Source organism: Eleutherodactylus coqui, chromosome 11, assembly GCF_035609145.1.
Source record: "Eleutherodactylus coqui strain aEleCoq1 chromosome 11, aEleCoq1.hap1, whole genome shotgun sequence".
Taxonomy (NCBI): Eukaryota; Metazoa; Chordata; class Amphibia; order Anura; family Eleutherodactylidae; genus Eleutherodactylus; species Eleutherodactylus coqui.
Window position 1 is genome coordinate 11,149,398 of NC_089847.1, and position 27,162 is coordinate 11,176,559.

A 27,162-nucleotide genomic window follows, 5' to 3' on the forward strand; every position below is an offset into this window, starting at 1 on the left:
GTGCAGAAAGATAAAAGCATGAACTTCATGTACCAGTGCCCATCCAACATGTAGGTCTCTGGCCAGGTTCATGTACCAGTGCCCATCCAACATGTAGGTCTCTGGCCAGGTTCATGTACCAGTGCCCACCAAACATGTAGGTCTCTGGCTAGCTTTCCATATCAGTGCCCACCCAACATGTAGGTCTCCGGCCAGGTTCATGTACCAGTGCCCACCAAACATGTAGGTCTCTGGCTAGCTTTCCATATCAGTGCCCACCCAACATGTAGGTCTCCGGCTAGCTTTGCGTACCAGTGCCCACCCAACATGTAGGTGTCTGGCCAGCATCGCGTACCAATGCCCACCCAACATGTATGTCTCCGGCTAGCTTTGCGTACCAGTGCCCACCCAACATGTAGGTCTCTGGCCAGGTTCGCGTATCAGTGCCCACCCAACATGTAGGTCTCTGGCTAGCATCGCGTACCAATGCCCACCCAACATGTAGATCTCCGGCCAGCTTCGTGTACCAATGCCCACCCAACATGTAGGTCTCCGGCCTGCTTCGTGTACCAGTGCCCACCCAACATGTAGGTCTTCAGACAGCTTCGTGTACCAGTGCCCACCCAACATATAGGTCTCCGGCCTGCTTCGTGTACCAGTGCCCACCCAACATGTAGGTCTTCAGACAGCTTCGTGTACCAGTGCCCACCCAACATGTAGGTCTTCAGACAGCTTCGTGTACTAGTGCCCACCCAACATGTAGGTCTTCAGGCAGCTTCGTGTACCAGTGCCCACCCAACATATAGGTCTCCGGCCAGCTTTGTGTACCAGTGCCCACCCAACATGTAGGTCTTCAAACAGCTTCTTGTACCAGTGCCCACCCAACATATAGGTCTCCGGCCTGCTTCGTGTACCAGTGCCCACCCAACATGTAGGTCTTCAGACAGCTTCGTGTACATGCAAAATTTAGTACCAGCTCCAGACGCGCTCATCTTGCACTTCTGTGTAAAGAATACAACAACAGACGCCGGTATTTGCACTACATGTGTGCACTTCTCCGAATGACCTTTGCAGTCTTGAACGTGGCCATGTAGTTTAACTACGTTATTCTGTTTATGCACCAGACCCAATACTGCAGAAAATATCTGTCAGCCGAAAGACAAAACAAACACAATAACCCTTCTCCTCTTCTTTCTTCCATAAATTAATGTTATTTTATTCCAAACATAATAGCATGCCAAGAAAGGGAGGAAAAAAAAAAAACGAGAGGCGGCGGTGGTGGAGCGCTCCCCGGCTAGAAGGGTTAAATTTATGTTCCATTACAAGCTCCCATTTTTTGTTTCATCTTCTCGGTAAAACACATAACTTAAAATGAAATCAAATATTAAAAATGACAGACTATATAAGTGCTGTGAGTAACTTCAGGTCACGGAGGGAGGGAAGGCAGGCGAGTTGTCAGGCAGTATCTGTCAGAGTGAATTAGACACAATCAAGAGAGACTGAGGGAGAAGGTGATTGTTATTAGGCAACAGGGCTGTGAGCTGCCTGCCCAGATGTGGTCATGCATATAAAGAGCAGGAAATGGTCGTTTAATTCAGGAAGCCCTAGCAAATAGGGCAACACAAAGGATAAAAGTCCTTTGTTGCTAATAAGCTGGAAGTTTCTTTGATAACAAGCGGGGTTAGGATGTAGAGGGAGGCAGGTTCTTTTCACTTACGCAGAGACAATATTCAGCAAAATGTGAAATTCATCCCATAAAAACAGCACAAGAGGCTACAATACTCCAGCATGATATTTTTTATGCTTGATGGACATGACGCATCTTGTGTTCTTCCCACACTAGGTGGACACGATCCATCTTGTGTTCTTCCCAATATGTGGTGGACATCATATCTCTTATGGTCTTGCCTAATCCTGGTGGTTACATCTTATGGTCTTTCCTACACTTGGTGGACATCATACATGCTATGGTCTTTCCTACACCTGGTGGACCTGATACATATTATGTTCTTCGCACACCAGGTGGACACGATACATCTTGTGTTCTTCCCAATATGTGGTGGACATCATATCTCTTATGGTCTTGCCTAATCCTGGTGGATACATCTTATGGTCTTTCCTACACCTGGTGGACATGATACATCTTATGGTCTTTCCTACACCTGGTGGACATCATACATGCTATGGTCTTTCCTACACCTGGTGGACCTGATACATATTATGTTCTTCGCACACCAGGTGGACACGATACATCTTGTGTTCTTCCCAATATGTGGTGGACATCATATCTCTTATGGTCTTGCCTAATCCTGGTGGATACATCTTATGGTCTTTCCTACACCTGGTGGACATGATACATCTTATGGTCTTTCCTACACCTGGTGGACATGATACATATTATGTTCTTCGTACACCAGGTGGACATGATACATCTTGTGTTCTTCCCAATACCTGGTGGACATTATATCTCTTATGGTCTTGCCTAAACCTGGTGGATACATCTTATGGTCTTTCCTACACCTGGTGGACATAATATACTTTATGATCTCTCCTATACTTGGTGAACACAATACACCTTATGGTCTTCCCTATACTTAGTGGACATAATAGATCTCTACACCTAATGGATATTGTACATCTTATGGTGGACATGATATATCTTGTGATCCACCCTACATCTAGTGGACATAATAGATCTTATGGTCTGCACTACACCTGGTCAACAGGATACATTTTACAGTCTACCCTACACCTGGCAGACTTTTTAGATGTTGTGGTCTTCTCTACACCTGATGGATATGATGCATTTTACATCTTCCCTATACCTGTTGGACATAATACATCTTTCCTACATCTGATGGACACAGTAGATCTTCTGATCTTCGTTTTACGTGATATCATACATCTTATGGTCTTCCTTACACCTGGTGGACATGATACAGCCTCCTTTATACTTGGTGGACATGATGCATCTTATAGCGTTCACTAGACCGGATGGACATAATTCATTTTGTCTCCTCTACATCTAATGGACTCAATACATGCTATGGTCTTTCCTACACCTATTGAATATAATACTATAACCCTACATACTATGTCTTCCTCTATAGCTCACGGACATGATACATTTTAGAGTTTTCTCTACACATGATGGACATGATCCGTCTTATAGTCTCTATACCTGGTGGACATGATACATGTTATAGTGTCCCGTACACCTGGTGGAGATAGTCTCCCTTATATACATTGTGGGCATCATATATCGTATAGTCTTCCCTACCCCTGGTGGATACAATATATTTTATGGTCCCCTCTACACACAATGGACATGACACATCTTATGATCTCCAACACACCTTGTGGACATGATACATCTAATAGTCTCCTTTATACTTGATGAACATGATATATCTAATGGTCTGCTCTACTCTTGGTGGACAATATTCATCTTATGTCCGCCCCTATTCTTGGTTAACACAATACACCTTATGATGTTCCCTATATCTGGTGGGCATGATATGGTCTTCCTTATGCTTGATGGACATGATACATCTTATTGCATTCCCTACACCTGATGGACATGATGTATCTTCATTCTTTCCTACATTTGATGGACGGGATACATGTCATACCTTCCCTAAATTTCATGGTCATTATACATCTTCCAGTCTCTTTTACATGATGAACATAAGATGATATATCTTATGGTTTTACCTTTACATGATGGCCATGATACATCTTATGGTAATACATGTCATGGTCTCCTCTAAACTTCATGGACATGATACATTTTATAGTCTTCCCTACCCATGATGGGCATGATACATCTTACGATCTCTATACCTGGTAGACATGATACGTGTTATGGTCTCATCCATACCTCATGGACACAATACATTCTATGGTCTATATGTGCTGGATATGATATATGTTGCAGTCTCCTCTATACCTGGTGGACATGATACATCTTATGGTCTCTCATATTCCAAAATTTTGCTATCACAGACTAATATCATAAACAAAAGCATAAACACAAACTTCTCCATCCTCTTGTAAAAAACATCTCCTAAAAAACATCAAAATGCCAAAGAGATCTGTCTAATAATGGCTTTACTCCTCTGGTCACCACTGACATTATTAATCGTTGGTTGGGGGTGATTACTTCTAGTACACTTTTTCTTGGTTGACCATTAGGCTTTAGCTTTTAGATGTTTTCCCCGATGCATTTCAAAGCCTGTTTAATTCTATCTCTGAAAATCCACATCTTGGAATATGCACAGAAGTAATGATCAATGGTTATGAATATTTTCAAGGAAGAGGAAGAAAATCAATTTGGTTTTGTATCGATTTCCTCTGAAGGATTTCATGGTGGATCATATTTTCTATGTATAGTCTAGTAATTTAGCTGAGCAGAATATATATAATTTGAGCGGCCTGTGGTGACATAGTTTTATAGTATGTATACATATAATGACCTTGCTGTGGACAATGGCATAGACTATCCCAATATTATATCTAAAAAGAGGGCGATATCACTGTGCGCTTCTGGAGATACACCATAGACCTCATTGCCATATCCACTAACGCGTATAGTAAATAAGTAATCAGAACAGAGATGGGAGATGCTATGGATCTCGGTTTAGATCCTTTTGTGCAGGAACTTTGGTGATGAAGTTACTAGAAGTCCAACTAATGGAGATATAAGGGAGATTGTGACTATCCTGATATCCTTCAGGCATTCTTCCTTCTTAGTTTTTAGCCTGGTGTCTCCCGAAACTCTTGTTTTCTGACTGAAGAGCTGCAATTTTTGGTTTCAAATCACCTTGGGTTTTAGATTTATACCAGGTTACTGACATCGCGCACCCCATAGCTAAAATCAACCTAGACCCCCAATTATGGTGCCAAATTTTGCCATCAAGAAACAAGGGCCTGGTGTTTGTTTCACTTTTCAAGACCCCTGGGACACATTTATTTGTTCCTCTGAGGAGGTGGAGTACTAGAGAGTTACTTTCTACCCAGAAACAAAACAGATAAGGCGAACCAGGACTGTGCTCCCTCTATTCAAGCATAGTCTGCCTCTAGGGTATATACATCCTGACTACCTCATGTGAATTTATAATGTTGGGGGGTGGGGGTCAGGGGGCACTTACCTCTCCTTTTAGATGTTCCATTGTATTTGTTCCTCTAGTATCATTTGCGTGTGGCAGTGTTATTCCCCATTGTAGGTCTATGGTCTATAAATGTTAAGAAGCAGGACAGTTTGGCTGTTCAAACCCTTCTGGCTCTGAGCTACTGGAGGGGTCAGTGGCTATTCAGTGGTGGTTTTCTTGGAACATGGATGTTGAACTGGTTTGTCCTCAGTGTGCAGAATTTAGGAGTAGGTGGTGCAGCAAGGTTCGCTTCATTATGCAGATCCGATGGGGACATAGGGGCAAGTTTTTATGATTCTATGGACAAATATCTGTCTGCGATGATTTAGTAAACCTGCAGTGAGCAGGGTGTTGGACCAGATGACCCTAGAGGTCCCTTTCCAACTCTACCAGTCTATGATTCTATGAAGACTGTCATTAGTGACATATGCCACCCAGGAAAGAGTGTGCAGCATAGGTCAAAGGTTTCCAGTTAAGAGTCTCCACCTGAGACTGTCCATCCTGCTGTGATTGGGGAAGTGACTCATAAAGGTGGAGTTGAGGAAAGGAGTCACAATTTGCCCTCTCTTGAGACTTGGTCTTTAACAAGTGCCATCCCTCCTGAAGTTTCCTACTGATTATGGCAGGTACTATTATTGTTGTAAGGTTTCATCTACTAGAACTGTCTCATATTACAATGGTCTAAGCTGGTGGCAATTTACCAAGCAAGCGGCCACTGAATCTGTCAGGTAAATGGTAGCAGCTAGCCACTTCTAGGATCCAGGTTGTGTGATTGACAGAAGCAAACTCTAAACAAATATTAGAGCCACAGCCTGATGCTGCGATGTGTATGGTAGATGGGGAGCTCTCCGAGACCCACAAAGGCACGATGGTCCCCATAGAGCATTTGTCCAGAAGCAGGTGTACTCTTGTCGGCACCCCTGCAGTGGTCGATCCAGTCCTTCTTTAGAAGATTATGTGCCCCCACCCTCACACAAATAGACAGGTTGTTTAGGGAGCCTAAATATTTACACGGACCAACAGTGTCGGAACGTCCACTTCTGGCCCAGTTCTGCCACCATCACGTGGTATGGCCCCTCTCTGTGCCCATCACGTCATCAAGGGACTGGCCGTTTAGCTCATTTTAATAACTAGGACAGCCCTCTTCTTTGTCTGGGCATTGGCTGTAACAGAAAAGGGGGCTGGCTTAGTTATTAAAGCAACCCTCTCTTTTTTAAATACAATTTTGTCCTGAGAGCGGACGAAGCAGTTATAATATTCGCTGTTGGTCTACTGTGCTGATGCTCCTCTGCAGGTTCTGGGTCCCATTTTCAGCTGTTCAAGATGGCCAACAATCTTCAGCCTACCTTATCCTCACAGTGAATTGGTAGTGTTTAGACAATACTGTTTGATTTGCCAAGATTATCATATGATCAGTGCTGGCGAATCACAGAGCAGTATACGGTGTGCATTAGGTAGCTAGAAAATTGCAGTGGTCATCTTGGATGGTGAAAACAGGATTACAAACAGACAGATTGGAGGGACAATGGCAGAGAAGAATGACAGCAGGTAATATACCCCTCATTGCTTGGCCATGGGATAGAATTTTGTCCCGAAATTGGAGGGTCGCTTTAAGATGATCCAAACAGCCAGCCCCCTTGATGATGGGGACAGTTCTCTGGCCATACCATGCTACCTGGAAGTGCAGCTTTTGCCACTGCAGGTCTGTGTAAGTACTTAGACTCCCTGAACAACTCTTTGAAAGGGTAGTGTTGCCTCCAACCGGACATGCAATATCCAAAACAAACGAAAAAGGCACACCTGTGCAAAGGAAACATAAAACTACCGGAAATCCTCTTCCTATAAACCCCTAACCCAGGAGGGGGCCCTGCCTACTCGGCGGGCCGATCGCTCCGATAGGTGCGGACCCGCACACGTGCCTGGGCCACTGACACGTCCCTATCAGGGAGCCCTAGAACAAAAGAAAGAGAAACAGAAAACCAAACAAAGCAGAAATAGGGATTTAGCTCACACGGAGGAGTTTCAGCCAGGATGTGTTCCTCAGTAGCTGTCCAGCGGCAACTGAAGCATTGACCAGCACTGGAGTCAATACTAGCACTGCTTAAATAGGAGCAGGGCTATTCAGCACCAGGTGAGAACTGACATTACTCTTGCAACCACCACACCCAACAGCTCCAGGAGAGATAGGAATACTGCTAATCCCTGGTCTGGCCTGAAAGCAAGGTGGAAACCTCCGAACGGCTGCAACAGGTAGCCTGCCCTTGCTTTCAACTGATGACCTAAGCCTTGGGTCCGCCACTCAGGATCTCCATCCATCAGCTGATCGTCCAGCCCGCTATTCAGTACAGCCGATGGACATGGATCCTGAGTGGTGAACTCCCCTCCATCAACCACTGATGACCTATCTAGAGGATAAGTCATCAGGTGAAAAAGGCAGAAAACCCCTTAAAGTCTTAACGAGCCGGTTATAGTCCTACTGATATGAATACGCAGCTCCGTCAGCCGGCGCGGGGAGGTTGTCTCGACGAGAGCTGACTGTTAGTATAATGCAGAGTGTATTGTTTTACCAGAGGCACAAAGTCGCTCTCTTTTACTTTATATTCCCAGAGCTGCAGAACCAGAGAGCTCGATCATAAATAGCCATGAGAAATTAACATTATAACATAATTTAATCAAGATATTACACATTGACAGATGACTGCGCGTTACCCGGCAAAATCCTTATTATTTATTCACTACCCTTATTTTTAGACTTGTTTCAAGTGTTAATTACTGGTCAATGAGAAAGTAGGTTAAGAGAGTTTGCAAAAGCAAAATCTTTTATTGGCAAAACTAGTGAACAGGTGGTAAGCCCCGATCTCAGTGAACGTCGCCTTCGGGCGCAATCTTCCAGCGCACAATAAGATATGGCTGCCCTGCTTTGCTTGTCTTAATGTTCCTGCCTGTATCCACATCTTGCAGATGTCTCGGAATAGAGAAAGACCTTAAATTTTAGGTTGAGCAGAGCAGGAGGAATGAAAGTTCTCGTAATGACTTACTTTATTTAACTAAATTGATTGGGTCATAAAATCACAGTTGCAACATTTAAAGGATTATGTTGATTTTTTCAATAATCTTACATATCATTTAGACGTGCGGGCAGGGTACAGTGCAGCAGGAGCAACTATCACCCGCAGTGTTCAGGTTTTGGTTGTGCTTTGTGAAGTGAGAAATCAGATGATGAGAATGATGACAGCAGCAGGGGAGGAGTGTGATGATTTTGTAGGGGGCAGTGACCTGTTCACCTGTGTGATGATGTTAGTGAGGGTAGGGTTGTATGTTGTGTGGTGAGGAGAGAGGGGAGATCATAGACTGATAGTAGGAGGAGCATGGTCTTCTAGCAGAATGGAGTGTCTCAGAGGATAACGGTGTTGATTATGTGGGTGGGCAGTGACCTGTTCACTCATGTGATGATGTTAGTGAGGGTAGGGTTGTATGAGGTGTGATGAGGAGAGAGGGGAGATCATAGACTGATAGTAGGGGGATCATGGTCTTCTAGCGGAATGGAGTGTCTCAGATGATAACTGTGTTGATTATGTGGGTGGGCAGTGACCTGTTTACTCCTGTGATGATGTTAGTGAGGATAGGGTTGTATGAGGTGTGATGAGGAGAGAGGGGAGATCATAGACTGATAGTAGGAGGAGCATGGTCTTCTAGCAGCACAGAGTATCTCAGAGGATAACTGTGTTGATTATGTGGGTGGGCAGTGACCTGTTCACTCATGTGATGATGTTAGTGAGGATAGGGTTGTATGAGGTGTGATGAGGAGAGAGGGGAGATCATAGACTGATAGTAGGAGGAGCATGGTCTTCTAGCAGAATAGAGTGTCTCAGAGGATAACTGTGTTGATTATGTGGGTGGGCAGTGACCTGTTCACTCATGTGATGATGTTAGTGAGGGTAGGGTTGTATGAGGTGTGATGAGCAGAGAGGGGAGATCATAGACTGATAGTAGGAGGATCATGGTCTTCTAGCAGAATAGAGTGTCTCAGAGGATAACTGTGTTGATTATGTGGGTGGGCAGTGACCTGTCCACTCATGTGATGATGTTAGTGAGGATAAGGTTGTATGTGGTGTGATGAGGAGAGAGGGGAGATCATAGACTGATAGTAGGAGGAGCATGGTCTTCTAGCAGAATAGAGTGTCTCAGATGATAACGGTGTTGATTATGTGGATGGGCAGTGACCTGTTCACTCATGTGATGAATTTAGTGAGGATAGGGTTGTATGAGGTGTGATGAGGAGAGAGGGGAGATCATAGACTGATAGTAGGAGGAGCATGGTCTTCTAGCAGAATGGAGTGTCTCAGAGGATAACTGTGTTGATTATGTGGGTGGGCAGTGACCTGTTCACTCATGTGAGGATGTTAGTGAGGATAGGGTTGTATGTGGTGTGATGAGGAGAGAGGGGAGATCATAGACTGATAGTAGGAGGAGCATGGTCTTCTAGCAGAATGGAGTGTCTAAGAGGATAACTGTGTTGATTATGTGGGTGGGCAGTGACCTGTCCACTTGTGTGATGATGTTAGTGAGGGTAGGGTTGTATGTTGTGTGGTGAGGAGAGAGGGGAGATCATAGACTGATAGTAGGAGGAGCATGGTCTTCTAGCAGCACAGAGTATCTCAGAGGATAACTGTGTTGATTATGTGGGTGGGCAGTGACCTGTTCACTCATGTGATGATGTTAGTGAGGATAGGGTTGTATGAGGTGTGATGAGGAGAGAGGGGAGATCATAGACTGATAGTAGGAGGAGCATGGTCTTCTAGCAGAATGGAGTGTCTCAGAGGATAACTGTGTTGATTATGTGGGTGGGCAGTGACCTGTTCACTCATGTGATGATGTTAGTGAGGATAGGGTTGTATGTGGTGTGATGAGGAGAGAGGGGAAATCATAGACTGATAGTAGGAGGAGCATGGTCTTCTAGAAGCACAGAGTATTTCAGAAGATGATTGTGCTGATTCTGTGGAAGGCAGTGACCTGCTCACTCATATGATGATGTTAGCGAGGACAAGACTGTATGTGAAGAGATTGGGGAAAAGTCACAGTCTTATAGTAGAAAGAAGAGTGTCTTCCAGCAGCACAATGTATCTCAGAGGATGACTGTGTTGATTTTGTGGGGGGCAGTGATCGGTTTACCCATATGATAATGTTAATGAAGACAGGGCTGTACGTGGTGTGAGGAGAAGAGTGGGAATAAATGGGAGGTCACAGATGATTGTAGAAGGAGCAGGTTTTCCAGCAGTACAACCTATTTAAGAAGATGATTGTGTTGGTTATATGGGGGGCAGTGACCTTTTCACTAATGTGATGATATTTGTGAGATGTGATATGAGGACAAGTGGGAGGTCACAGACTGACATTAGAAGGAGCATATAGAATAGCTATCAGCAAAAAGAAAATTTTCTGCGCTCAATGAATGGTGCGTTTCCACAAATAGTGATTGTCAAGTACATATAGGAGTTACACTTACTGGGGAGGAGGGGGGTATGATGACCATGAGCCCCCTCCTTGAAGTGATGTCTCCTTTTCCTCCAAATGGATGTTTCCACACGCCAAAGATGTAGTAACAACACTTTTTATTTCCAAAATTCGCTACAGAGTGGGCAACGCGTTTCTGTGCTCAAAGGCACCTTTATGCCTTTGAGCACAGAAACGCGTTGCCCACTCTGTAGCGAATTTTGGAAATAAAAAGTGTTGTTACTACATCTTTGGCGTGTGGAAACATCCATTTGGAGGAAAAGGAGACATCACTTCAAGGAGGGGGCTCATGGTCATCATACCCCCCTCCTCCCCAGTAAGTGTAACTCCTATATGTACTTGACAATCACTATTTGTGGAAACGCACCATTCATTGAGCGCAGAAAATTTTCTTTTTGCTGATAGCTATTCTATATTTTATCCTTTTGGGACCACTCTCTTATGAGAGACCCCAATTATTTCCGCAGCTCTCCCCCTTGTTGGAGGATCAGAATTGTGTCGTTTTCCACTGATTAACGATCCTGAGGCGCTATCTGGTTATATTTCTATTAGAAGGAGCATGGTCTTCTAGTAGCATGGGGTATTTCAGAAGATGCTTGTGTTGATTTTGTGGGAGACAGTGACTTGTTTACTCATGTGATGATGTTAGTGGGTACAGGGCTGCATGTGATGGGAACAGAGGAATGGGAACAAGTGGGAGACCACAGACTCATAGAAAGAGTAGTGCCTCCAGCAGCACAGAGTATTTCAGAAGATGATTGTATCAATATTGTGGGAGACAGTGACCTTTTCACTCATGTGATAATAGTGAGCAAGGGGCTTTATGTGATATGAGGAGGGGTATGGGGATGAGTAGGAGATCACAGACTGATAGTAAAAGGAGCTGGGTCTTTTTAGCAGAACAGAGTATTCAGAAGATGACTGTGCTGACTTTGTGGGGGGCGCTGACCTGTTGGTGAGGACAGGGTGGGATGTAATGTGAGAAGGGGAGTGAGGTCAAGTGGGAGGTCAGAGACAGATAGTGCAAGGATTGGTGCCCTACAGCAGCACAGAGTATTCAGAAGATGACTGTGTGGATGATGAGGAAGGCAGTGACCTATTAACTTATGATATTGGTGAGGATAGGGCTGCATGTGGGGTGAGAAGGAGAATGTACATTGGTGGGAAGTCACAGACTTTGGCCTTAAACACATGGGTGTGTTTTTGTCCCATTTTGTGAAAATCACGGCTACAAAACGGGACAAAACCATTGATTTCAATGGTTTTGTTTTAACTACCGGGATTCTCGCATGTTAATATTACGTACAAGAAAAGATAGGACTCTCCCGATCTTTCTCGCACATAGTTTTTCCTTTGTGCGAGAAAGATAGGGCAGAACTTATCTTCCCGCTTTTCTTTTCAAACTTGCGCGCAATACCGCAGAGCTTTAATAGTAAAAAGAAAGAATATTACTTGGTTCATGCTCTAAAATGCAGCGACCCTATTGAGTGCTATAGGCACAGCTCTGACTAAGTTCGATGGGAGCTGTGCTTGCAGTACCAAACCAGGCCACTGAAATATAGACAGCGCTACCTGCTTTGACAGCAAGCCCAGGGATCAGCTGATTTGTGGGGATCCTGAGGGGTAGACCCCCACTAATGAACTATCGATGAGTGAAACATATTCAAAGATATAAGTCCTAGGGAGTCCCTTAAAAGGGGTTGTCCAGGGTTAGAAAACACATGGTTGCTTTCTTTCAAACACAGCACCACCCTTGTCCATAGGGTTGTGTGTGGTATTGCAGCTCAGGTCCTTTGAAATGAATGAGAGCTAAGCTGCAATACCAATCACAACCAATAGACAAGGGTGGCGCTGTGTTTGGAAGAAAGCAGCCATGTTTTTCTAACCCTTGACAACCCCTTTAACCTTTGACCCCAGATGCCTCCATGCTCTTTGTGCCTTGCAGCAAGATGCCCATAACCATCGATGCATGGCATTTAACAGTTGTGCTCTTACATTTTCCTCCATGGAGTCTACACTCTTGTTTCCGCAGCGCTTGTGGCGTTTGTTTGGCATCATTTCTGTGGTGTGAGGCTGTAAATGGCAGCTAGTAATGAGTGTAGTTAACACTTTGTTAAGAGGAGTGATAATTCACACCTTGGGTGACTCAGCCCTTTAAATCAGGGAAGTAGGATCAACAGGCCAAATCCGAACTTGGAGGGAAAGCTTTGTCCTTAAAACACATGAACAAAGTGATGGTGGCAACTTGTGGGAGTTACATAACAGAGATGGAGGTTACATAGTGAGAATGTAATATATGAGGGCTGTAGCGTATAACGTTATATAGGTTATATAGTCGCTACAATCTAATGTGGCTGTAGAAGATTAGAGAAGCATTTGTTCCAGAGACGGCATCACTCACCGTATGTAGCTCAATTCCATTCAAGCTGAACTGTAATACCAGGCACTACCTATGGACAACAGTGGCGCTGTTTCTGAGAGAAAGGAACCGTTTTACTATTCTTATGCAATCACTCTTGTATTCTACTTCCACAACTCCAATAAAGTGCACTGAGAATGGGGAAATAGGACATCGAGGTGGCGGGGGGGGGGGGGGGGGGGACTGAGGTGTTGAACCCCCTCCTCGCTTTGATGATCCTATTTGAAGGAAATAGGAAGGGGATGTCCGTTTACCACCTACAGTAATGCCTGCTTTATTCGGTCACGCAGCACAATTACTGGCACGGTTACACAGGCTACACATCTGTGTACAGTATGGCAGAAGCAAGTAGGGATGGTATGCAGACATCTTTTTCACATTGGAAAGTTTATCAGGGATCCTGGGCCGTTCCCCGCAGACAGAAGCTTCCACATCCGCTAGGTGATGATATACCTTGTTGGACATGTGCTTTAAAGGGGTTCTCTGGGGATTTTACTTTCCTCAGGATAAGTCATCAATAGTTGATCGGTGGGGGTCTGCCGCTCCGGGTACCTGCCAATCAACTGATCTCTGGCGTCACTGTGCAGAGCACTGAGAGCACATAGCGCTGTCAACATTACAGTGGCCTGGTTGGGTATTACAGGTGCAGGTCCTATTGAATTTAATGGAAGTGGTGTCGTTAGTACCAACCAGGATGGACCAACTATGATGGACATCATAGAGGAGGGAGATGTATGACAAGACATGGCTTCCTCTTGCAGTGATAACTAATTGACAAGAATTATAGAAGCCGGACCCGGAGGTTACAGTCATTGGAGCATTCTAGGTGCTGAGATAATATCGCTCATCTGCATTGTGCTTGGGGTCTATATACACTGACATACACGGCTGGCGTCACCCATAGGTTCCCACTGTAACAATGTATGACGTACAGAATGGGTTTATTTGTAGGATGCCTCTATATGGAATAGTACAGCAAACTGCGCTACTCCATATAGAAAAGGTATATCGATTTATACCAGGGGGGGAGGCTAGGAGGACACACTTCTCTGGCCACCAACAGGGGGCCACTCAATACGTTTCAGCTTCTATGTGGATACGGCAAACAGATCCCACAGACGCAGTGCGAATCCGACCTTACGGGTTCTCAGTATGCCATGCTGGGTGCCCATAGAGTCCTCCTGATGGTCCCTGGACTTTTAAATAGGAGAGCAGGAGCCGTCTCCCATATCTCAGGGGGGCAGGCGCTAGTGTTGGAGACAAGGGATCATTCTGGAAAGTATCAGTCCATTTCAAACAACTTTTCATGCAACAATCTACACAAAAGGTGGAGCGACTTTGCAGATACTTTGCTTTAACCATTTTGTACTGATTTGGAGTTATTTCACGTCATTTTCTATTTTTTGATAGCGGATTTAGAAATTCAGCTGGTTGTCTTTGAAAACTGACCCGTACTTAGCGCCACTTACCTTCAGACATGTGGCTTGGGCCGGTTTCACACGGGCGTATTGTGCATGCAATATGCAGAGAATCGAAGCCATTGATTTCAATGGGTTCGTTCACAAGCGCGTATTTCGTGCACGCATTTCGGTCTAGCAGAAAAAAATATGCATTTGTACTCTAAAGGTTTCCAGTGAAGTCAATGGGAGGTGCGCAAATCTACGCGTAGCATGCAAGGAGATACGTAACACGCTGCGTAATTCCACTGAAGAAAGAACAGATCTGGAACTAATTAGCCATTTCAAGTGGTGCGTCTTGTTTGCCACACGGGTGGAAAAGTACAGTAAAATACGCCGATACACACGCAAAAAAGCAGTGCTGAGGCGCACACAAATGTGCATGCATCCGTGTGAAGGAGCTCTTAGCAGATAGGCCCTGAAGCTGTCCATACACCTTTAAGAATTCTCGGACGAGCGATCACTCATCTGACAGCTGTTCTTCCGGCTCCCCCACATACACAAAACTTTGGTTTGGCCACCGTTTTATGTGTTTGGGGAGGTAAGCCACCATAGACAACTCTGGCAGTGGCTTATCTACCTGGGAACTAAAGTATCAAGATCACCGATCCTTCTTTCCTCCATCATGTGCCAGGGAAATTGTGAGCCGCCCCCAAACACGTAAAAGCTTCGTCTAGCTCCACCGTTATCAGTGGGTAAGGCAACTAAAGTCTAATGTGTATGGGAACCTTAAAGGGGTTGTTCCAAAATTGACTTTTGTCACCTATCCAAAGGATCGGTGATAAAAGTCTAATCAGTGGGGTCTCACTGCTGAAGCCTCTCCACCGATTCCGAGGATAGGGGACTCATGTCCCCCTCTCCTGCTCATTGCACAGTCACTGCATCCTTCATATTTCAATGGGACTGCCAGAGATAGCCGAGCACTTGGACTCGGTTAGCTCCATCAGTCCTATTAAAATGGATAGAGCCGTATCACGCATGCCCGATTGCCACTCCCTTCAATCTCCGTGTCACTGCGGGTGGGTGCAGTACTCCACAGTGATGAGAAGAGGAGCACATGGGACCCCCTTCCTTGGGATCGGTGGGTTTCTCAGCAGTGAATTCCCCATTGATCAAACTTTTATCACTTATCCTGTGAACTTTAGTAAATCCCCTACATAGAGGTTGTACCAGAATTATAAGTTACTCGATTGACCCGATGATTGCTAAGTGAACATAAAACGTTTAGACAAGTGACTGTAAATGTTTTAAGAACTCTGGAGCCGAGGATTCGGCTCGACCTGTCCACCGTCCACGGTTTGGTCTTCCACGTTTTGGGGACGTGGCAAACTGGTAAGCCCTTGATATGAACGTCGCTCGCAACGCTTGACTCTCCCTGGCGGTGCTGTTGGCTGAAGCACAAGAATGCCGCTAGACTTAACATAGGAACTTTGACCCTACCTGATGGGTCACTCCATGTTTCAAACTTACATTTTATGAGGATGTCACAAATCTAATGACACCAATATCATCCACCTAAGGCCATACAAAGGAGTCAAAGTGTGCTGCAAGAAGAAGCCTGTAAGCTTTTTTATACTAGATTCCCTATCCAAAGGATAGGGGTTAACTTGCTGATCGATGGGGTCTCACCGGCCGATCTCGAGAATGGCACTCCCATGTCTTGTTCTTCTGTCACTGCGGGGTCGCTTCTCCCCCCACAATGACACCACTGTGAATAGAGTACTGGCCAAGCATGCGCGGTTGGCAACTATTCATTTCAATGGGGCTGACGGAGATACCTGAGTGGATGCCGCTCGGCTTCCTCAGCAGTCCTGTTGAAAGTGAATGGAGCGCTAGTGGCCTCCATTCATTAACCCTGCAGTAAGGAGGACGGGAGACATGGGACTCTCGTTCTTGAGATCAGCGGGGGTCTCAGTGTTGAGATCCCCACCGATCAGCAAGTTATAGCCCATCCTGTGGATAGGGAATAACTTGAATTTCTGGTACAAGTGTCACTTGAGCTCCCAGAATGCACTGCTCACAGGACCCCAGCAGAATGTAGCTTTAGCAATGAATGACGAATGAAGAAGAAATGCCGATACAATACATAAGGTAAAGTCCCCTAGTCCAAGCACCGAGTTGTGACCGACTCCTAGGGTGACGTCACATTGTGACAAGAGATGAGCGAGCATACTCGGTAAGGCAATATACTCGAGAGAGCATCGCCTTTTTCAAGTACCTGCTGGCTCGTCCCTGAAGATTCTGGGGGGCCGCGGGGGGTTGCAGAGGGGTCGGGAGGGAGAAAGAGAGAGAGGGATCTCTCTCACTCTCCTCCCCGCTCCCCTTTGCCGCCCCTGACCCCCCCCCCCGAATCTTCAGGGACAAGCCAGCAGGTACTCGAAAAAGGCGATGCTCTCTTGAGTATATCTCCTTACCGAGTATGCTCGCTCATCTCTAATTGTGACGTTTTCTTGGCAGACAGTCATCTTAACCCCCAGCAAGCTGGGTACTCATTTTACCGACCTCGGAAGAATGGGTCAACCTTGAGCTGGCTACCATAACCATGCGGGAATTGAAACTGCAACCTTCAGGTCGTGAGCGAGAGCTGAGGCCTGCATTCGGCTGCCTTAGCACTCTGCTCCACACGAGGCTCCAATACATACATGATATATAAGGCAAAGTACTTCCAGAGTAATCCGACCCCTCCCCCTCTCTTTTTCTTTCTTTTATTTAAAGCAAACTACCCAAGAACATGTTTCCGGCGGCGCAGATTTAGAGATGCGGATAATAAAAGTAACGCCTCGCCATAATTCACCATTTCATCTCGTGTCGTTCACTGAATCTATTTTTAATCTCCTCCCTGATTTGTTTATGTGAAACTGTTCTGAATAACAACCGGCATTTCTAGGAAAAGAATAGGAAAAAAAAGACGAAATTCTGGCAAGTGGCTCCTTTAGCGCCTGAACATATCAGTTTTTCACAGGAAAAGTGTGGTCAGGCCTCCATTCCATCATTTACAATCATAAAGGAACCCACAAGTGCTTCCTTCAAAAATATGCAAATAAAATATGCAACAGGATATGATATTCTCTTACCAGATGTTTAGTCTTCGCCTTTGAAGTTTCTCTTTTAATCTTTTCTTGTAATATATATTAAGTAGATAATGTCACTGTATCGCATACACTCTGTGAGCGTTCTGCGGCCATGCTATCGCTTTATGGCGGCGCCGATTAAAAATTTGGCATATTTTAGGGATCTCTCTGCACGGCTAATCTGTGCCGGTACAGCCATACAATTACCTCTGGCACTGGGTCTACATTTAATTCCAAGAACAGCACCACTTTTATCTACAGGCTGTGTCTGGTATTGCAACTTCACCCTTTTTACTTGAATGGGGCTGAGCTGTAATACCAGATATAACCTATGAACAGGAGTGGCGCTGTTTTAGGGGAAATGTTAGACCTAGTGCTGCCCTATGTATACTGGGCCAGGTGAGTGGTCAGTCTAAGCTGGGCCTGACTTCTTATTAGCTTCATAACAGTTGTATGCACTGCCTCTACAACACAGATAGTATGGGAATGGATTCATAGGGCCTTATTATAAAACTCTAGTGCAGCATTTTCCCTGCACAAGAATAGTGCTATCTCCACCGTATGCATGCCAAGCAGATAGGGCAGCAATATGTCAACTGAGACACCTGGTATCACACCAAGTGCACTCAACCCCAGTAGAATAAGATATTCAAAATGGCCGCCTCCTTGGTGTTTAGTGTGAACTATTCTTGTACAGTCGGAATACTGCACTAGAGTTTTATAATAGTGCCCTATAAACCCATTCCCATACTACATGTGTTGTATAGGCAGTGCATACAAATGTTATCAGATAGTATGGGAATAGATTCATAGGGCTCTATTATAAAACTCTAGTGCAATATTCACCCTGTACAAGAAAAGTTTGCACTAACAGCCAAGGAGGCGGCCATTTTGAATAATCTACTCCACTAGGGTTGAGTGCACTTGGTGCGGAATCATGTGTCTCAGTAGTCATCTTGTTGACCTATCTGCTTGGCATGCATACGGTGGAGATAGGCAACAGACACCAAATCTCATTTTTTTGGGTTAACTTTAAGGAGGGAGTATAAACATACCGCAGGGCGCTATACATCTAAGTATATATTAAGAGTAAAAAGGTAAAATACGGCTCACCAAAAATCTTGATCCACAGCGTTTTGCCAATCGGCCAACCTCCAGTAAGAGGGGAGCACAGAGGACAACGCCAAGCCGGTTTCTCGGGAATGCAATGTGGAAAATAGGATGTATATTACCGTATATAGCCCCGCACTTCTCATAAAAAATGCCGATAAAGAATATATATATATTTTTCTGATAAGCGCTGGAGCTATATACATTGTTTTTTCCACACTATACATCCGAGGACGGCCCTGCTTCTGAGTCAATGTTTTACCTACCTGTGCAGAAAGTCCAATCAATGAGACAGAAGATCGCCAATGCTTGGCCTGCGTGCAGCTCATCGGTGTAGGTTACAAACTTCACATCATCACAAACATTTTCAGTCTGAGAGCATTAATTTTTCATTATGAGCACTTGTGAACCATCCCACATTATTAAAAGTGTCCTCCAATGACAAGCAGTCTGGATGCAGAGCTGTAATCTATGGGAAGAACTCGGCAGCAAGTGTTCAATTTCCCTTCAGCGCCTCCACAGGGAAAATGAAGCATTGCACACTTCTCAGTGAAATCAATGATCTAGGTCCTCCAGAGCAAGAGAAGCTGAGATGAGGGTCTTGAACAGGGGACCCTCTCTATTAAATGAGTATTGGCAGCCCATAAAGTGATGGCATCAATGTATGATTGGTGGGGGTCCGATAGCTGGGACTTTTAGTGGTCCTGAGAATGAAGAAGCCTCAGCGCTGAATCAGTGCGGAGCCCTCTTCACAGTCTTTCCCTGCATGGCGGCACCCAGACCACCCACTGCAGCACAGCTCTACTCAAGTGGATGGGACTGTCTGCAGCTGACTGCACAGTTGGTGACCCAAAGGGCCATTGTTCAGCGACCTTAGCCCTTCATTCAGGATTAGAGGTGGTCTCAGAAGTCACACCCATGCCGATCATACAGCAATGACCTATCCAAGCAATACGCCATCACTTTATAAGCAGGGAATATCCCAGTAGGGTATAAGAAATTGGGTTTTATAAACTAGCCACCCCCTTTAAATCTAAAATTGGAACGTGTTCCTCTTTGGACCTAATCGGTCTTGGATGTCATTTCCTTCTAATGTTCCTTCTGGACCCCAATAGTTTTAACGTCCTCCAACCACAAACTCTGACGCCCATTTCCTTCTACACCGAAGATGTCCTTACCTCAACAACTTAACTGCATACTTGGTTTAAGGATAGACAGTCTAATGAAGACACTGGGCCTCTTGGACCAGGCGGATCTTTTCGACGTGGGCCGTCAATCTTCCTTTGATTCCCCTGAAAGAAGAGAAAACACGATACAATGTCACGAGTTAAAAAGAAAAAAAAAATTGCCAAATTGCAGAAGCTTCGGCAGAGGTCAAGGGAAAAACAGCGGAAAAGGTTAAAGATGAAATAAAACCCGGCGGCTATGAATAAAAATCTATTCGAGAGAGCAAGGCCACCGGTGACGTTCTTCAGATGGGAAGCCAAACACTCGGTGGCAGTGGGATCCTTCATTCTCATCAGATCAATACAAGCTTATATTTAAAAAGATTCCAAGCAGCTGCCATCTCTTGACAACCTGCATTTTGTGCGTTCGCTACTTGTGTGCGATCAGGGCCGGGACTGCGGGGAAGATGCAGCTTTTAATACCATTTACACCTGAAGACACAATTCCATTAAGAGGCCTTGTTTTGTTAAAGGGACACGGATTGATATTATTTTATTGGCAGTTCTTGCTAAGTCTCTTTGTCCTTCGATGACTCTTGGCGCGGATGGCGTTTCCATTTTTCTAAGCCTATATAGATAGATTTTTTTTTTCTTCCAGTTCTAACTTGCCCTTTACCATAGAAAACGAAGCTCGGAGCTAGAAAAAAAAAACACAAAACAAAACGGTCGCCGCTCTAATCGTCTGTACAACAATATTTGGTATCAGGCATCCTAAATAGATTATCACCAGTCCATCTGTGTCATTATTGATTTATAAGGGCTTTAAGCTGCTTTAAAATGGAAGTTCTCCCGCTAAGGGGCTCCGTGTATATAAATCACAGCCGTACTCAAATATAACAGACATCACTCAACATATTGTTTCCCCGACACCCCCCCCCCCACCCCCCATACCTCCCTCCCTTTTTTTCCCTTCTTTCCTTCTTTCTTTTTAAACCATAGCAAGAAAGCGGAAAATGATAAATTGTTTCTAATATACTGATCTAAACTGATATGCAAATGGCGGGTGTATTTTTTAATATATTACTTGAGAGGGAAAGAAGGCAAAAAAAAAAAAAAGCGTCATTAACATATGAATGCTATATGCAAATGCGAGTGACAGAGCAGATGTTGATGAATGTAATTGACCTATATGTGAATTGCATTAGAAGCCTTAACGCTATTAATTCACCACCCCCAGAAACTCGATATTGTCCAAAAAAAAAAACAAAAAAAAAAAAACTAAATTCTGTGAAACCGTACACTAGAAGTGATTTTGACAGAGATCCGGGGACGACTGGAAGAAGGTCATCAACGTGCTTGTCATTTGCATTCTTGTCTCTTCCGAGATGACATCATCATGTGACCGTTTGGATCGATCATTTAATAGCATACATGATGATGGGGGTTAGTGCATACCCCCCCCCCCCCATAACCCCCTTATTTATAAATGGAGTCCGATGCATGACTGCTCCATGATGCCATTTAATTCTGTTTATATTTAAGTGCCCCCCTGTATACCATAATGTATTAATGCCCTCTACGTTGCAACCAGTCAGCTGGAACGTGTCCCCCCCCTCCATCCCTCCCCGATTCGCAGTCTTGCAGGATAAGTGTGAAGCACCATTGTGTATATATAGCCGGCTAACAACTATGACACATAGTAATAAGAACATACTTAATAAATTACTGCTTTCAGGTCTAGCAAGCTGACATTTCTCTGCAAGGGACAATTTTATATTTGTGGCACTGAACAAAATTGCTTCATAGGAAGGCAGGGCGGATTAGCATAAAAATTAACACTTAAATTTCAGCTTATTTTCCACCCTCTCTTCCTGCCACAACAATCAATTTCCCTTATAAATCTGATTAGATTTTACGATGCTTGTTATTCAAAGCATGTCTCGGCACAGCATTCACAGGCACCAAGACTATTTGTTTAAATAGGAAAAAAAAAAAAAAAAAGGCAGATAAAAACGTATAGGTATTTTTTATTTTTTTATTACCCGTTCCTCCGCAGACTTCCCTTTTTCTCATATTGTAACATCGGTAATTGATTGCACACATTAATTAACATGTAAGGTAGGATTGCTGCATTATGCATGATTTATTTTTTCATATCTTGTTGGTTTCTCCTTTTTTTTTTTTCCGCTCGCTGCCCTTGTTGTATCGGAGGACACTTGGCTAAATTCGGGTCCAGGCACAAATGCCAGTGTGCGTTCCCCTGAAAGTTATTAATGTCAGATGCGAAATGAGATTTTTTTTTTTTTTTCTTCTTCTTAACTTCACCTCCCTTTCACTAATCCAACCAAAGCTGTGAGGAGTGAAAACAGCGCTGTGAAACGATATAGAGCGGCGCTGATAACATGCAAATATGTTCATTAAGGCATCGTTTAGAAAAAAAAAAAAAACAGGCTGGAGGGACGCGGCGTGGTCAGAAAAAACGCCGTTAATTAAAAAAAAAAAAAGTTGAAAGAAAGGCGGTGAAAAGTTCGGCGTCCGTCGGCTTGCTCAAATTGCCAATAGGCCGGGGTAGGAATTTTGATTGCGGATTTCTTTGGTGTTTTGCAAGGACACAAAATGTAAACGTTGAGTATTTTAATAAACCTCATTTAGAATTCCAAAAAGATCAGTATGGAAATGTCTCCCTGTGCCAAGACGTGTTTACTGAGGAACCCAACATTGCCTTACCAGATTAAGTGAAGATCATGTCCCACTGACTGAAGAAGTGAAGATCACGTCCCCCGGACTGAAGATGTGAAGGAAAATGTCTCCCGGACTATAGAAAAGAAGATCATGTCCCCCTGATTAAAGTGAAGATCACGTCCCCCTGACTGAAGAAGTGAAGAACATGTCCCCCTGACTGAAGAAGTGAAGAACATGTTACCTTATTGAAAGGACTCTTTGAAAAAGTTGCACACCTAGCGGACACTATAGTACTGGATCCTGGGGGCGGAGTTATTACCTACAAGGTGCTGCTGTAGTTGTAGGGGCCACAAAGATTTAATCAGCCCTTCCAGAGCCCCAGTATCTGCAGGGTGTCTACATTTTTGTGCCACTTTCTCCCTGTACAATGTGATTACTGGATACCATCACACTAGGGTTTGGCACTAATTTAATGCCCTGGCATTGGTAAGTTGGCAGCCACCGCACCACAAATTGGTCTAGTTGCCACTCTGGGGTTTTTGTACTCCCCTCAATGTTGGAGGTGACAGTGGTGAGGTGTAGTTGCCCCGTTGGCTCTGCAGGCCTCCCTCCTCCTGTACTTGAAAGATTGTGCTGGTGGTGGACAATAATTCCAATCATTCGCCCCACACCAATTCCGCCCTTCAGCTCCTAATCTGGTACCCTGCGGTAGGAGTGAATGGCAGCTGAGCAGTCACATGACCTTTTCCATTCCCTTTACCTTAATGTATGTCAATCAATTTAGCTATCCATAGGAATATTGGCATGGGACATATACTTCATTTGTGTCAAGTGAAATTTGTCTTAGGGGGACATGATCTTCACTTGATCCGCCTTACCTCTTTGCGATAATGGCTTTGTTCTTAAACAGTGGTGCCAAGAGCACGACGCCCTTGTGCCCTATTAGGGCATATACAGTCAGAGAGCAGGGCCTCTCGCTCTATGACCCAGCATAGAGAACCACTCAGTAAGAGCAACTCCCGTTCCGGTGGACTTTGTGTCTTGGTATTACAGGATACTCATTTATGTGAATGACCGTCTTGTAATACATTGCCGCTGCAGGGAAAATGTGTGGCTGGTGTGGCTTACTGCAACAAAATCAGCTGATTGCCAGGGGGCAAGAGCAGGGAACGGGGCTATCACTTGCTTGCCCCAGGCTCCACATTCTGAAAGGGATTATGTATTTTGGCACAATCCCTTTAAGATACATGTGAATTGCATATACTGTCCATTTATACTACCTGGCTTGCTCAATTTCTTTTATGGGTGTGGCCAATAGCATATAGAGTATATAATGTCAAGGGCATATATAACATAGAACTATGGTGTCGCTGCTATGGAGCGAGGGAGGGGCCCAGCGATGTTGGGTTCCACCTCCTTTTCTACTGGTTGACTGGTACTAGAACAGGACTTCCCGCTCCAGAGGAACTGAATTGCTCAAAAACAAAGGGGTTGGGAAATGTCTTAAGTCATGGAAAGGGAGTGGAAGGAAAACCAACACCAGACCCTCCTGTCCTGGGTGCCGGAATCCAGCACCCTAAATGGGGCTCATTGTTATTTTTGCTATGGCCTGGTGCTTGTTACTATGACCCTTGGGCTGATTCCTTACCCCTTATTTTGCTAACCAGGCAGTTTGTCAATGAGAGACCATTGAAGTCAATGAGAGACTCGAGTATTTTTTCAAGGTGCCTCGGCATAGGGGATGGTTCTCTCTCTCTCCTGAAATGTACCCGAGCACCTCGTGCTGCTCGCTCGAGTGACAAGTACTTTCGAGTATACTAATGCTCGATCGAGCATCAAGCTCAGACAAGCATGCTCGCTCATCTCTACACTTGGTCAAGCAGAACATTCAGCTGTTGAGGGTGTATGAGGCCCCCATAAGTTACCTCAGTAGAACCTATGCCCTGAATGGCAGAGCAGCTGTATTTATGCTTTGACCTCTCTATGGCTTCTTGTGCCCATTTTAAACAAAAGCAGAGAAGGACAATAAAGTTAGCTGGTGACCCACATGGAAATTGATTGAAAGGCAATCTAAAGGATTGTATTTAGCCCTTTTGATTCACTAGGGTCATCTGTTTCCAGTTTTTCCTCAAAATGGGCAGTGAATGCAATAGAGAGAGGAACTGAAAGATGTCTACATACCCCAAGTCTATTAATAATGGAGCTGCTTATGTCTAGACAGAAGATGATGAGTAATGGGACATTTCCAATATAACGAACCCTTAGAAGTAACGTGACAACAGTTTCAGATTCCAGTTGAATGCTGGCATCTAGGACAACCCAAGTCACCTCAACGAAGGGTGTAAGTATAAGCTCTCCTAGATACAAGCTTCAGGTGCCGTTTCTTAATCTTTCTGGCTTTATACAATTCAGGAAGAATGTGAATCCAGATGTGTTCATACATACTGTATGTAGTTGAAGAACCAAGATGTTTCCTAAGAGCCTTAACTAGACATACTTGGACCCCCTGTTGTTGTATCAGTGTGTAGAGTAAGATCTCGGGTTCTTCACTTCAGTAGGAAGACCAACAATAGGTGGAAGAGTATGATATAGTAACGATGTCCTAATGTGTCTCATCACAACAGGGACAAGGTGCATGTTTAGTCCTATAGTTGGGACAATGTTGAAACGCAATGAGGAAGGACTTCAGATGGGTCACATGATGAGTTCCTTAGAAGTAAACTGTGTAAAAGAATGCTAGATCTTCCAACCAGACAGTGTAGAGCAGCTGAAGAATGGAGGGGGTGCGGTCCAAAGATTATTCTCACTAATGGAACCACACTTTTATGATTTCCACCCTATAGAACATATTGTAGGTCTAAAGAATTAATATAATTGTCAAAAGTTCAAGTAACTGATCTAAGAAAGACTAGTGGACTCAGGGGCATAGCTATAGGGGGTGCAGAGGTAGCAGTCACCAGAGTCCAGACGATGGGTAGGCATCCACCTACAGGGTTACCTCACAACAAGGATTGGAGCTACAGACAAAAATGTATTGCACATTCGATTTTTGTTGCATTTTTTGCCACAAATCACAGGAAAACCATGGTGAAGCTACAATGTGTAGCAGGTCCTTTACGGAGGTCATATGACCATATCTGTGCAGGTCACCAAGCTGCCAAGTAAGGCGTGAAAGCTGTTCTGTGAAAGGGCCCTTTTACACGGAACGACCTTTTGAGAGCAGAAGCCCGGGAGGTGGTCCGAGTGATGATCGTCCTTGTGCTATTACATAGGAACAAGCATCACTCAGTGAATGGAGGTGGAGCCGGCTAGGGATCAGTCCGGCCCACCCGCCTCCTTCACTGTATATAGGTGGTCGTTCCTAATTGTTCAGATTCCCGCTGGATGCGGTGTTTCTTGGGGTCTGTATTTTAGGGGGGTCTGTGTGTATTTATGGGTCTGGGAAGAGTTTTATTAAGAGGTCTAGGTGTGTAATTTTTTTGTGGGGTCCATTTATTTTGGGATATTTAGGGGGTCTGGAATCTGTTTTTATTTAAGTGGAGTGTAATTATTTCAGGGGCCCTAATTTTGAAGTTTGCTCTAGGGAATTGTTCAGGGGTCAAATCTGAGGAATGTATTTATTCTCAGTCCATATTTATAGAGGGGATCTTAGTTATTTTTGGGGTCTGTATTTATTCTGTAATTAGTTTTTATTATGAGACCTGTAGATATTCAGGGGTCTGCATTCCATGATCTGGTCTGAGGTAGGGTTGAGCAATTCATCCAATTAATTTAATTAATCACCATTTTGCTGAGGCACGATTCTAACTTTCATCAGAATCGTGAAATCAATATTAGCCCTTTCCCTTGTGGGCGAAACAGGGTGTGCAGACCACCGGGGAGCGGAGCCGGGTACTGGGTGCTAATAAGCCTGGTGGAAAGGACAATATATGGGGATGTGATGGGGGGGGGGGGGGGGAATTATATTGGGTATAGGACTGAATATGGAGCCTGTGATGGGGATGGGAGGACAGTACATGGGGCTGGTGGCATGGATAGTTCATAGGGAACTGTGATGAGGGGTGTGTGAGGATAGCACATGGGGCTAGAATGACTGAGGTGGTGCATAGTACATTGATGACTGTGATGACTGGTGGCATGGATAGTTCATCGGGTGCTGTGATGAGGGGTGCGTAGATAGTACAAGGGTGGGCTTGGATGAATGGGATGTGCATAGTATATTGGTGGCTGTGATGACTGGTGGCATGGATAGTTCATGGGGTGCTGTGATGAGGGGTGCATAGATAGTACAAGGGTGGGCTTGGATGAATGGGATGTGCATAGTAAATTGGTGGCTGTGATAATTGGGAGGTACATCATGAGTACATAACTAACATTCTATCCTATCCGTACATAGGGAATCACATGCACAGCAATTCCTTGATAAGTACTGAAATGTCCCATTCATTCTGATAGTCAGTATATTTTAAGAAATTGCTGTGCATGGTATTCCCCTAGATTTAAAAAAAAACTTTTTGGTATTTTTAGGTTTTTTTAGCATAAAAAAAGAAAATCAAGATTAAAATGAAAATTTTAAATTTTTATGTTAAATCGCCCAGCCCTAATCTGAGGTAC

General features: G+C 44.5%; 1 protein-coding gene across 4 annotated transcripts in view; it reads right to left on the reverse strand.

Annotated features, from left to right (window-relative positions):
- Positions 1–27,162, reverse strand: part of ZNF536 (zinc finger protein 536) — a 558,339-nt gene that overhangs the window by 354,836 nt on the left and 176,341 nt on the right. For all 4 annotated transcript variants that reach the window (XM_066584153.1, XM_066584152.1, XM_066584155.1 and 1 more), the window contains exon 4: positions 19,879–19,992. The gene's annotated coding sequence lies outside the window, so the exon portion shown is untranslated. The remainder of the gene's footprint in view (positions 1–19,878; positions 19,993–27,162) is intronic.